General features: G+C 40.7%; 1 protein-coding gene across 3 annotated transcripts in view; it reads left to right on the top strand.

Annotated features, from left to right (window-relative positions):
- The window catches only part of LOC110510457 (breast cancer metastasis-suppressor 1 homolog), a 21499-nt gene extending 20281 nt beyond the window's left edge, over positions 1–1218 (top strand). For all 3 annotated transcript variants that reach the window (XM_090213328.1, XM_036958330.2, XM_090213326.1), the window contains one exon: positions 1–1218. This exon is cut by the window's left edge and continues 1688 nt beyond it. The gene's annotated coding sequence lies outside the window, so the exon portion shown is untranslated.
- The last annotated feature ends 10724 nt before the right edge of the window (positions 1219–11942 follow it).

The following is an 11942-nucleotide window of genomic DNA, read 5'->3' as shown; positions in this document are numbered from 1 at the left end:
ATGATAGGTCTATGACAGGTCAATGGCAGGTCTATGACAGGTCAATGGCAGGTCTATGGCAGGTCTATGACCGGTCTATGGCAGGTCTATGACCGGTCTATGACAGGTCTATGGCAGGTCTATGACAGGTCTATGGCAGGTCTATGACAGGTCTATGACAGTTCTATGTGAGTTCTATGACAGGTCTATGACAGGTCAATGGCAGGTCTATGACAGGTTAATGGCAGGTCTATGACAGGTCTATGACAGGTCCATGGCAGGTCTATGGCAGGTCTATGACAAGTCTATGACAGTTCTATGGCAGGTCTATGGCAGGTCTATGACAGGTCTATGACAGGTCAATGGCAGGTCTATGGCAGGTCTATGACAGGTCAATGGCAGGTCTATGACAGGTCTATGACAGGTCTAAGGCAGGTCTATGACAGGTAAATGGCAGGTCTATGGCAGGTCTATGACTGGTCAATGGCAGTTCTATGACAGTTCTATGGCAGGTCTATGACAGGTCAATCTCAGGTCTATGACAGGTCCATGACAGGTCTATGACAGGTCTATGGCAGGTCTATGGCAGGTCTATGACAGGTCTATGACAGGTCCATGGCAGGTCTATGACAGGTCTATGACAGGTCTATGACAGGTCCATGGCAGGTCTATGACAGGTCTATGGTAGGTCTATGACAGGTCAATGGCAGGTCTATGACAGGTCAATGGCAGGTCTATGGCAGGTCTATGGCAGGTCTATGACCGGTCTATGACAGGTCTATGACAGGTCTATGACAGGTCTATGACAGGTCTATGTCTGATACCAAAACATTTGTTTTAGGCCCAGCTCTAACAATTTGCACTTCAGAAAGAAAAAAAAAGATCCCACATTCTCTCTCTGGTCAAATATATATTTTTTGTTACAAAAAAAAACGAAATGAAATCTAACCTTGAAATACTACTAGTTTTCCCCTTGAGATTATTTCCCAGGAAGAAGGTGGAAAAAAAGGCAACTGAATCAACATTTAAGGTCTCTTTAACCAGAGTGAAAGGCCCCGCCTTCAGGCTACAATGGTAGGGAAAACACTGCAATACAAACCACTGAACTAAACCTATTACCACTGTCATTTATACTGTTTCTATGACGATGATGGTTGTTTTATTTAAGCTGTTTTTTATTAACGACCATTTATTTATAACAATTTAATAAGAAATAATGATTAAATATTTTATGAGATGAAGGGTTTCCTACGTTATTACTGTTTCCTCATTATTTTATTCGTGCGTGAGAGAAGTGTTTTTTACAATGTATTTATATATTGTTTTTATTGAACCTTTATTTAACTACAAAAGTCATTTAAGAACAAATTCTTATTTACAATGACGAGAGAGAGAGGTGTGAGAGGGAGAGAGAGAGGTGTGTGTGAGAGAAAGGGAGAGAGAGAGGTGTGTGTGAGAGAGAGGGAGAGAGAGAGGTGTGTGTGAGAGAGAGGGAGAGAGAGAGGTGTGTGTGAGAGAGAGAGCGATAGAGAGGGGGGTGTGTGTGAGAGAGAGAGGTGTGTGAGAGAGAGAGAGAGAGAGTTCCCCATCAGGAAAATAAAAATATTTGGCATGGGTCCTCAGATCCTCAAAAGGTTTTACAGCTGCACCATCGAGAGCATCCTGACTGGTTGCATCACTGCCTCGTATGGCAACTGCTCGGCCTCCGACCGCAAGGCACTACAGAGTGTAGTGTGAACGGCCCAGTACATCACTGGGGCTAAGCTGCCTGCCGTCCAGGACCTCTACACCAGGCGGTGTCAGAGGAAGGCCCTAAAAATTGTCAAAGACCCCAGCCCCCCCAGTCATAGACTGTTCTCTCTACTACCGTATGGCAAGCGGTACAAGAGTGCCAAGTCTAGGACAAAAAGGCTTCTCAACAGTTTTTACCCCCGAGCCATAAGACTCCTGAACAGTTAACCAATGGTTACCCAGAATATTTGCATTGTGCGCCCCCCCCCCCCCCCCTCTACTGTATATAGCCTCTCTACTGTATAGAGCCTCTCTACTGTATAGCGCCTTTCTACTGTATAGCCTCTACTGTATATAGCCTCTCTACTGTATATAGCCTCTCTACTGTATAGAGCCTCTCTACTGTATATAGCCTCTCTACTGTATATAGCCTCTCTACTGTATATAGCCTCTCTACTGTATAGAGCCTCTCTACTGTATAGAGCCTCTCTACTGTATATAGCCTCTCTACTGTATATAGCCTCTCTACTGTATATAGCCTCTCTACTGTATAGAGCCTCTCTACTGTATATAGCCTCTCTACTGTATATAGCCTCTCTACTGTATATAGCCTCTCTACTGTTTATAGCCTCTCTACTGTATAGAGCCTCTCTACTGTATAGCCTCTACTGTATATAGCCTCTCTACTGTATATAGCCTCTCTACTGTTTATAGCCTCTACTGTATATAGCCTCTCTACTGTAAATAGCCTCTCTACTGTATATAGCTCCTCTACTGTATATAGCCTCTCTACTGTATATAGCCTCTCTACTGTATAGAGACTCTCTACTGTATAGCGCCTCTACTGTATAGCCTCTACTGTATATATCCTCTCTACTGTATATAGCCTCTCTACTGTATATAGCCTCTCTACTGTATAGAGCCTCTCTACTGTATATAGCCTCTCTACTGTATATAGCCTCTCTACTGTATAGAGCCTCTCTACTGTATAGCCTCTACTGTATATAGCCTCTCTACTGTATATAGCCTCTCTACTGTTTATAGCCTCTCTACTGTATATAGCCTCTCTACTGTAAATAGCCTCTCTACTGTATATAGCTCCTCTACTGTATGTAGCCTCTCTACTGTATATAGCCTCTCTACTGTATAGAGGCTCTACTATATATAGCCTCTACTCTATATAGCCTCTACTGTATATAGCCTCTCTACTGTTATAGCCTCTCTACTGTATATAGCCTCTCTACTGTATATAACCTCTCTACTGTATATAGTCTCTCTACTGTATATAGTCTCTCTACTGTATATAGTCTCTCTACTGTATAGAGCCTCTACTATATATAGCCTCTACTGTATATAGCCTCTACTGTATATAGCCTCTCTACTGTATATAACCTCTCTACTGTATATAACCTCTCTACTGTATATAGTTTCTCTACTGTATATAGCCTCTACTGTATATAGCCCCTCTACTGTATATAGCCTCTCTACTGTATATAACCTCTCTACTGTATATAGCCTCTCTACTTTTATAGCCTCACTACTTTTATAGCCTCGCTACTGTATATAGCCTCACTACTTTTATAGCCTCACTACTTTTATAGCCTCGCTACTGTATATAGTCTCTCTACTGTATATAGCCTCTCTACTGTATATAGCCTCTCTACTGTATATAGCCTCTCTACTGTATATAGCCTCTCTACTGTATATAGTCTCTCTACTGTATATAGCCTCTCTACTGTATATAGCCTCTCTACTGTATATAGCCTCTCTACTGTATATATCCTCTCTACTGTATGTAGCCTCTCTACTGTATATAGCCTCTCTACTGTATATAGCCTCTCTACTGTATGTAGCCTCTCTACTGTATATAGCCTCTCTACTGTATATAGCCTCTCTACTGTATATAGCCTCACTACTTTTATAGCCGCTCTACTGTATATAGCCTCTCTACTGTATAGAGCCTCTCTACTGTATATAGCCTCACTACTTTTATAGCCTCTCTACTGTATATAGCCTCTCTAATCTTTATAGCCTCTCTACTGTATATAGCCTCTCTACTGTATATAGCCTCTCTACTGTATATAGCCTCTCTACTGTATATAGCCTCTCTACTGTATAGAGCCTCTCTACTGTATATAGCCTCACTACTTTTATAGCCTCTCTACTGTATATAGCCTCTCTACTGTATATAGCCTCTCTACTGTATATAGCCTCTCTACTGTATATAGCCGCTCTACTGTATATAGCCTCTCTACTGTATAGAGCCTCTCTACTGTATAGCCTGTCTACTGTATATAGCCTCTCTACTGTATATAGCCGCTCTACTGTATATAGCCTCTCTACTGTATAGAGCCTCTCTACTGTATATAGCCTCTCTACTGTATATAGCCTCTCTACTGTATAGAGCCTCTCTACTGTATAGCCTCTACTGTATATAGCCTCTCTACTGTATATAGCCTCTCTACTGTTTATAGCCTCTCTACTGTATATAGCCTCTCTACTGTAAATAGCCTCTCTACTGTATATAGCTCCTCTACTGTATATAGCCTCTCTACTGTATATAGCCTCTCTACTGTATAGAGGCTCTACTATATATAGCCTCTACTCTATATAGCCTCTACTGTATATAGCCTCTCTACTGTTATAGCCTCTCTACTGTATATAGCCTCTCTACTGTATATAACCTCTCTACTGTATATAGTCTATCTACTGTATATAGTCTCTCTACTGTATATAGCCTCTCTACTGTATATAGCCTCTCTACTGTATATAGCCTCACTACTTTTATAGCCGCTCTACTGTATATAGCCTCTCTACTGTATAGAGCCTCTCTACTGTATATAGCCTCACTACTTTTATAGCCTCTCTACTGTATATAGCCTCTCTAATCTTTATAGCCTCTCTACTGTATATAGCCTCTCTACTGTATATAGCCTCTCTACTGTATATAGCCTCTCTACTGTATAGAGCCTCTCTACTGTATATAGCCTCACTACTTTTATAGCCTCTCTACTGTATATAGCCTCTCTACTGTATATAGCCTCTCTACTGTATATAGCCTCTCTACTGTATATAGCCTCTCTACTGTATAGAGCCTCTCTACTGTATAGAGCCTCTCTACTGTATATAGCCTCTCTACTGTATATAGCCTCTCTACTGTATAGAGCCTCTCTACTGTATATAGCCTCTCTACTGTATATAGCCTCTCTACTGTATATAGCCTCTCTACTGTTTATAGCCTCTCTACTGTATAGAGCCTCTCTACTGTATAGCCTCTACTGTATATAGCCTCTCTACTGTATATAGCCTCTCTACTGTTTATAGCCTCTACTGTATATAGCCTCTCTACTGTAAATAGCCTCTCTACTGTATATAGCTCCTCTACTGTATATAGCCTCTCTACTGTATATAGCCTCTCTACTGTATAGCCTCTACTGTATATATCCTCTCTACTGTATATAGCCTCTCTACTGTATATAGCCTCTCTACTGTATAGAGCCTCTCTACTGTATATAGCCTCTCTACTGTATATAGCCTCTCTACTGTATAGAGCCTCTCTACTGTATAGCCTCTACTGTATATAGCCTCTCTACTGTATATAGCCTCTCTACTGTTTATAGCCTCTCTACTGTATATAGCCTCTCTACTGTAAATAGCCTCTCTACTGTATATAGCTCCTCTACTGTATGTAGCCTCTCTACTGTATATAGCCTCTCTACTGTATAGAGGCTCTACTATATATAGCCTCTACTCTATATAGCCTCTACTGTATATAGCCTCTCTACTGTTATAGCCTCTCTACTGTATATAGCCTCTCTACTGTATATAACCTCTCTACTGTATATAGTCTCTCTACTGTATATAGTCTCTCTACTGTATATAGTCTCTCTACTGTATAGAGCCTCTACTATATATAGCCTCTACTGTATATAGCCTCTACTGTATATAGCCTCTCTACTGTATATAACCTCTCTACTGTATATAACCTCTCTACTGTATATAGTTTCTCTACTGTATATAGCCTCTACTGTATATAGCCCCTCTACTGTATATAGCCTCTCTACTGTATATAACCTCTCTACTGTATATAGCCTCTCTACTTTTATAGCCTCACTACTTTTATAGCCTCGCTACTGTATATAGCCTCACTACTTTTATAGCCTCACTACTTTTATAGCCTCGCTACTGTATATAGTCTCTCTACTGTATATAGCCTCTCTACTGTATATAGCCTCTCTACTGTATATAGCCTCTCTACTGTATATAGCCTCTCTACTGTATATAGTCTCTCTACTGTATATAGCCTCTCTACTGTATATAGCCTCTCTACTGTATATAGCCTCTCTACTGTATATATCCTCTCTACTGTATGTAGCCTCTCTACTGTATATAGCCTCTCTACTGTATATAGCCTCTCTACTGTATGTAGCCTCTCTACTGTATATAGCCTCTCTACTGTATATAGCCTCTCTACTGTATATAGCCTCACTACTTTTATAGCCGCTCTACTGTATATAGCCTCTCTACTGTATAGAGCCTCTCTACTGTATATAGCCTCACTACTTTTATAGCCTCTCTACTGTATATAGCCTCTCTAATCTTTATAGCCTCTCTACTGTATATAGCCTCTCTACTGTATATAGCCTCTCTACTGTATATAGCCTCTCTACTGTATATAGCCTCTCTACTGTATAGAGCCTCTCTACTGTATATAGCCTCACTACTTTTATAGCCTCTCTACTGTATATAGCCTCTCTACTGTATATAGCCTCTCTACTGTATATAGCCTCTCTACTGTATATAGCCGCTCTACTGTATATAGCCTCTCTACTGTATAGAGCCTCTCTACTGTATAGCCTGTCTACTGTATATAGCCTCTCCACTGTATATAGCCGCTCTACTGTATATAGCCTCTCTACTGTATAGAGCCTCTCTACTGTATAGAGCCTCTCTACTGTATATAGCCTCTCTACTGTATATAGCCTCTCTACTGTATAGAGCCTCTCTACTGTATAGCCTCTACTGTATATAGCCTCTCTACTGTATATAGCCTCTCTACTGTTTATAGCCTCTCTACTGTATATAGCCTCTCTACTGTAAATAGCCTCTCTACTGTATATAGCTCCTCTACTGTATATAGCCTCTCTACTGTATATAGCCTCTCTACTGTATAGAGGCTCTACTATATATAGCCTCTACTCTATATAGCCTCTACTGTATATAGCCTCTCTACTGTTATAGCCTCTCTACTGTATATAGCCTCTCTACTGTATATAACCTCTCTACTGTATATAGTCTATCTACTGTATATAGTCTCTCTACTGTATATAGTCTCTCTACTATATAAAGCCTCTACTGTATATAGCCTCTACTGTATATTGCCTCTCTACTGTATATAACCTCTCTACTGTATATAACCTCTCTACTGTATATAGTTTCTCTACTGTATATAGCCTCTACTGTATATAGCCCCTCTACTGTATATAGCCTCTCTACTGTATATAGCCCCTCTAATGTATATAGCCTCTCTACTGTATATAACCTCTCTACTGTATATAGCCTCTCTACTGTATATAGCCTCTCTACTGTATATAGCCTCACTACTTTTATAGCCTCACTACTTTTATAGCCTCGCTACTGTATATAGCCTCACTACTTTTATAGCCTCACTACTTTTATAGCCTCGCTACTGTATATAGTCTCTCTACTGTATATAGCCTCTCTACTGTATATAGCCTCTCTACTGTATATAGCCTCTCTACTGTATATAGCCTCTCTACTGTATATAGTCTCTCTACTGTATATAGCCTCTCTACTGTATATATCCTCTCTACTGTATGTAGTCCCTCTAATCTTTATAGCCTCTCTACTGTATATAGCCTCACTACTGTATGTAGCCTCTCTACGGTATATAGCCAGTCTAATGTATATAGCCTCTACTGTACATAGCCTCTCTACTGTATGTAGCCTCTCTACTGTATATAGCCTCTCTACTGTATGTAGCCTCTCTACTGTATGTAGCCTCTCTACTGTATATAGCCTCTCTACTGTATATAGCCTCTCTACTGTATATAGCCTCTCTACTGTATATAGCCTCTCTACTGTATATAGCCGCTCTACTGTATATAGCCTCTCTACTGTATATAGCCTCTCTACTGTATATAGCCTCTCTACTGTATATAGCCTCTCTACTGTATATAGTCTGTCTTTTTACTGTTGTTTTATTTCTTTACTTACCTATTGTTCACCTAGTACCCGTTTTGAACTATTGGTTAGAGCCTGTAAGTAAGCACTTCACTGTAAGGCACCAGTTGTATTCAGCTCACGTGACAAATAAACTTTGATTTGATTTGATTTGAAACCAAGTTGGTATTTCTACTGTATAGCTGCACTTCCTCAAATTCACCAGTAGATGTCTCCAGGGCAACATTCACTATCAGATTGCACTACCTCAAATCAACCACTAGATGGAGACATAACATTATAGTACAGCTGAATAGTGCTCTATCAATCTGATTCAAACCAACTCAAGGTCCAAAACCTTGGTCACATGACTCAAGCCTCTGATACACATTCAAGTATGCTGAGTGCCAGTCTGTTTTTGTGTTGTCATGCCAACTCCTTGTCAATCATTGTTATGCCTACAGCAATGGAGTTTGCTTTGGCATTGGCAACAGATCTGGGACTAGGTTACCAAGAGCTCATTAAGGGCTTGGGCCATCTTTTAAACTGTTTATTCAATTCTGGAGAGGGATTAACTGAAATTAACAAATTTGAATGTAATAACATTAATTTATATAAAGGTTGGAATTGGAATTAAGCAATTCCCATTTGTTAAGCTTGATATGGAGTAAATCTAGTAGTGTAATTAAGTAAGAATATATCAAAGTACTACTTAATTATTTGTTTTAGGAATCTGTACTTTACCATTTTAATTTTGGAAAACTTTATACTTTTACTTTATCACATTCCTAATGAAAATAATGTACTTATTTATCCACACATTTTCCCTGACAACCAAAAGTACTCATTTCACTTTGACTGCTCAGCAAGACAGGAAAACGGTCAAATTCACACACTTATCAAGAGAACATCCCTGGTCAACCCCACTGCCTCTGATCTGACGGACTCACTTAAACACATGCTTCATTTGTAAATGGTGTCTGAGTGTGGGAGTGGGCCCCTGGCTAGCCATAAATAAATTACAACAAGAAAATGGTGCCGTTTGGTTTGCTTAATATAAGGACTTTGAAATGATTTATGCTTTGACTTTTGATACTTAAGTATATTTATAACCAAATACTTTTAGATTTGAACTCAAGTAGTAATTTACTGGGTGACTTTCACTTTTACTTGTGTCATTTTCTATGAAGGTATCTTTACTTTTACTCAAGTATGACAATTGGATACGTTCTCCACCACTTGGTGAGTCCCTAGTTCCCTATAAAACTGTACTGTAATTTATGGCACTGTGATGTGGAGAGAGAGTACTGTAATTTACGACACTGTGATGTGGAGAGAGAGTACTGTAATTTACAACACTGTGATGTGGAGAGAGAGAGTACTGTAATTTACGACACTGTGATGTGGAGAGAGAGAGTACCGTAATTTACGACACTGTGATGTGGAGAGAGAGTACTGTAATTTACGACACTGTGATGTGGAGAGAGAGAGTACTGTAATTTACAACACTGTGATGTGGAGAGAGAGAGAGTACTGTAATTTACGACACTGTGATGTGGAGAGAGAGAGTACTGTAATTTATGACACTGTGATGTGGAGAGAGTACTGTAATTTACGACACCGGGATGTGGAGAGAGAGTACTGTAATTTACGACACTGTGATGTGGAGAGCGAGAGTACTGTAATTTACGACACTGTGATGTGGAGAGAGTACTGTAATTTACGACACCGGGATGTGGAGAGAGAGAACTGTAATTTACGACACTGTGATGTGGAGAGAGAGAGTACTGTAATTTACGACACTGTGATGTGGAGAGAGAGAGTACTGTAATTTACGACACTGTGATGTTGAGAGAGTACTGTAATTTATGACCCTGTGATGTTGAGAGAGTACTGTAATTTACGACACCGGGATGTGGAGAGAGAGAGAGTACTGTAATTTACGACACTGTGCTGTGGAGAGAGAGAGTACTGTAATTTACGACACCGGGATGTGGAGAGAGAGAGTACTGTAATTTACGACACTGTGATGTTGAGAGAGTACTGTAATTTACGACACCGGGATGTGGAGAGAGAGAGTACTGTAATTTATAGCAGAGGAGAGGCGTTGTGCCGTAAGGTGTTTATTTATATGTTTTTTGAAACCAGGTTTTCTGTTCATTTGAGCAAGATGAGATGGAAGGGAGTTTCATGCACCTATGGTTCTGTATAATACTGTTTCCTTGAACCTGGGGACTGTGAAAAGACCCCTGGTGGCATGTCTGCTGGGGTAAGTGTGTGTGTCAGAGCTGTGTGTAAATTGACTATGCAAACTATTTGGAATTTTCAATACATTAATGTTTCTTCTAAAAAGAAGAAGTGATGCAGTCAGTCTCTCCTCAACTCTTAGCGAAGAGAGACTGGCTGTATAGTATTTATATCAGCCCTCTGATTACAATGAAGAGCAAGACGTGTCGCTCTGTTCTGGGCCTGCTGCAGTTTAATAATAACTAGGTCTTTCATTGCAGCACTGGACCACATGACTGGACAATAATCAAGATTAGACAAAACTAGAGCCTGTAGGACTTGCTTTGAGGAGTGTGGTGTCAAAAAAGCAGAGCATCTCTTTATTACGGACAGACCTCTCCCCATCTCTTTATTACAGACAGACCCCTCCCAATCTCTTTATTACAGACAGACCCCTCCCCATCTCTCTATTACAGACAGACCTCTCCCCATCTCTTTATTACAGACAGACCCCTCCCCATCTCTCTATTACAGACAGACCTCTCCCCATCTCTTTATTACGGCCAGACCTCTCCCCATCTCTTTATTATGGACAGACCTCTCCCCATCTCTTTATTACAGACAGACCTCTCCCCATCTCTTTATTACAGACAGACCTCTCCCCATCTCTTTATTACAGACAGACCTCTCCCCATCTCTATATTACAGACAGACCTCTCCCCATCTCTCTATTACAGACAGACCTCTCCCCATCTCTTTATTACGGCCAGACCTCTCCCCATCTCTTTATTATGGACAGACCTCTCCCCATCTCTTTATTACAGACAGACCTCTCCCCATCTCTTTATTACAGACAGACCTCTCCCCATCTCTATATTACAGACAGACCTCTCCCCATCTCTCTATTACAGACAGACCTCTCCCCATCTCTTTATTACGGCCAGACCTCTCCCCATCTCTTTATTATGGACAGACCTCTCCCCATCTCTATATTACAGACAGACCTCTCCCCATCTCTTTATTACAGACAGACCTCTCCCCATCTCTATATTACAGACAGACCTCTCCCCATCTCTTTATTACAGACAGACCTCTCCCCATCTCTTTATTACAGACAGACCTCTCCCCATCTCTGTATTACAGACAGACCTCTCCCCATATCTATATTACAGACAGACCTCTCCCCATCTCTATATTACAGACAGACCTCTCCCCATCTCTATATTACAGACAGACCTCTCCCCATCTCTTTATTACAGACAGACCTCTCCCCATCTCTATATTACAGACATACCTCTCCCCATCTCTATATTACAGACAGACCTCTCCCCATCTCTTTATTACAGACAGACTTCTCCCCATCTCTTTATTACAGACAGACCTCTCCCCATCTCTATATTACAGACAGACCTCTCCCCATCTCTATATTACAGACAGACTTCTCCCCATCTCTTTATTACAGACAGACCTCTCCCCATCTCTATATTACAGACAGACCTCTCCCCATCTCTATATTACAGACAGACCTCTCCCCATCTCTTTATTACAGACAGACTTCTCCCCATCTCTTTATTACAGACAGACCTCTCCCCATCTCTTTATTACAGACAGACCTCTCCCCATCTCTTTATTGCAGACAGACCTCTCCTCATCTCTATATTACAGACAGACCTCTCCCCATCTCTTTATTACAGACAGACCTCTCCCCATCTCTTTATTACAGACAGACCTCTCCCCATCTCTTTATTACAGACAGACCTCTCCCCATCTCTATATTACAGACAGACCTCTCCCCATCTCTTTATTACAGACAGACCTCTCCC

This window comes from Oncorhynchus mykiss, chromosome 21, assembly GCF_057628025.1.
Source record: "Oncorhynchus mykiss isolate SJ-2025 chromosome 21, ASM5762802v1, whole genome shotgun sequence".
In the NCBI taxonomy this organism is placed as follows: Eukaryota; Metazoa; Chordata; class Actinopteri; order Salmoniformes; family Salmonidae; genus Oncorhynchus; species Oncorhynchus mykiss.
This window is presented reverse-complemented; position numbering and strand designations above follow the sequence as displayed.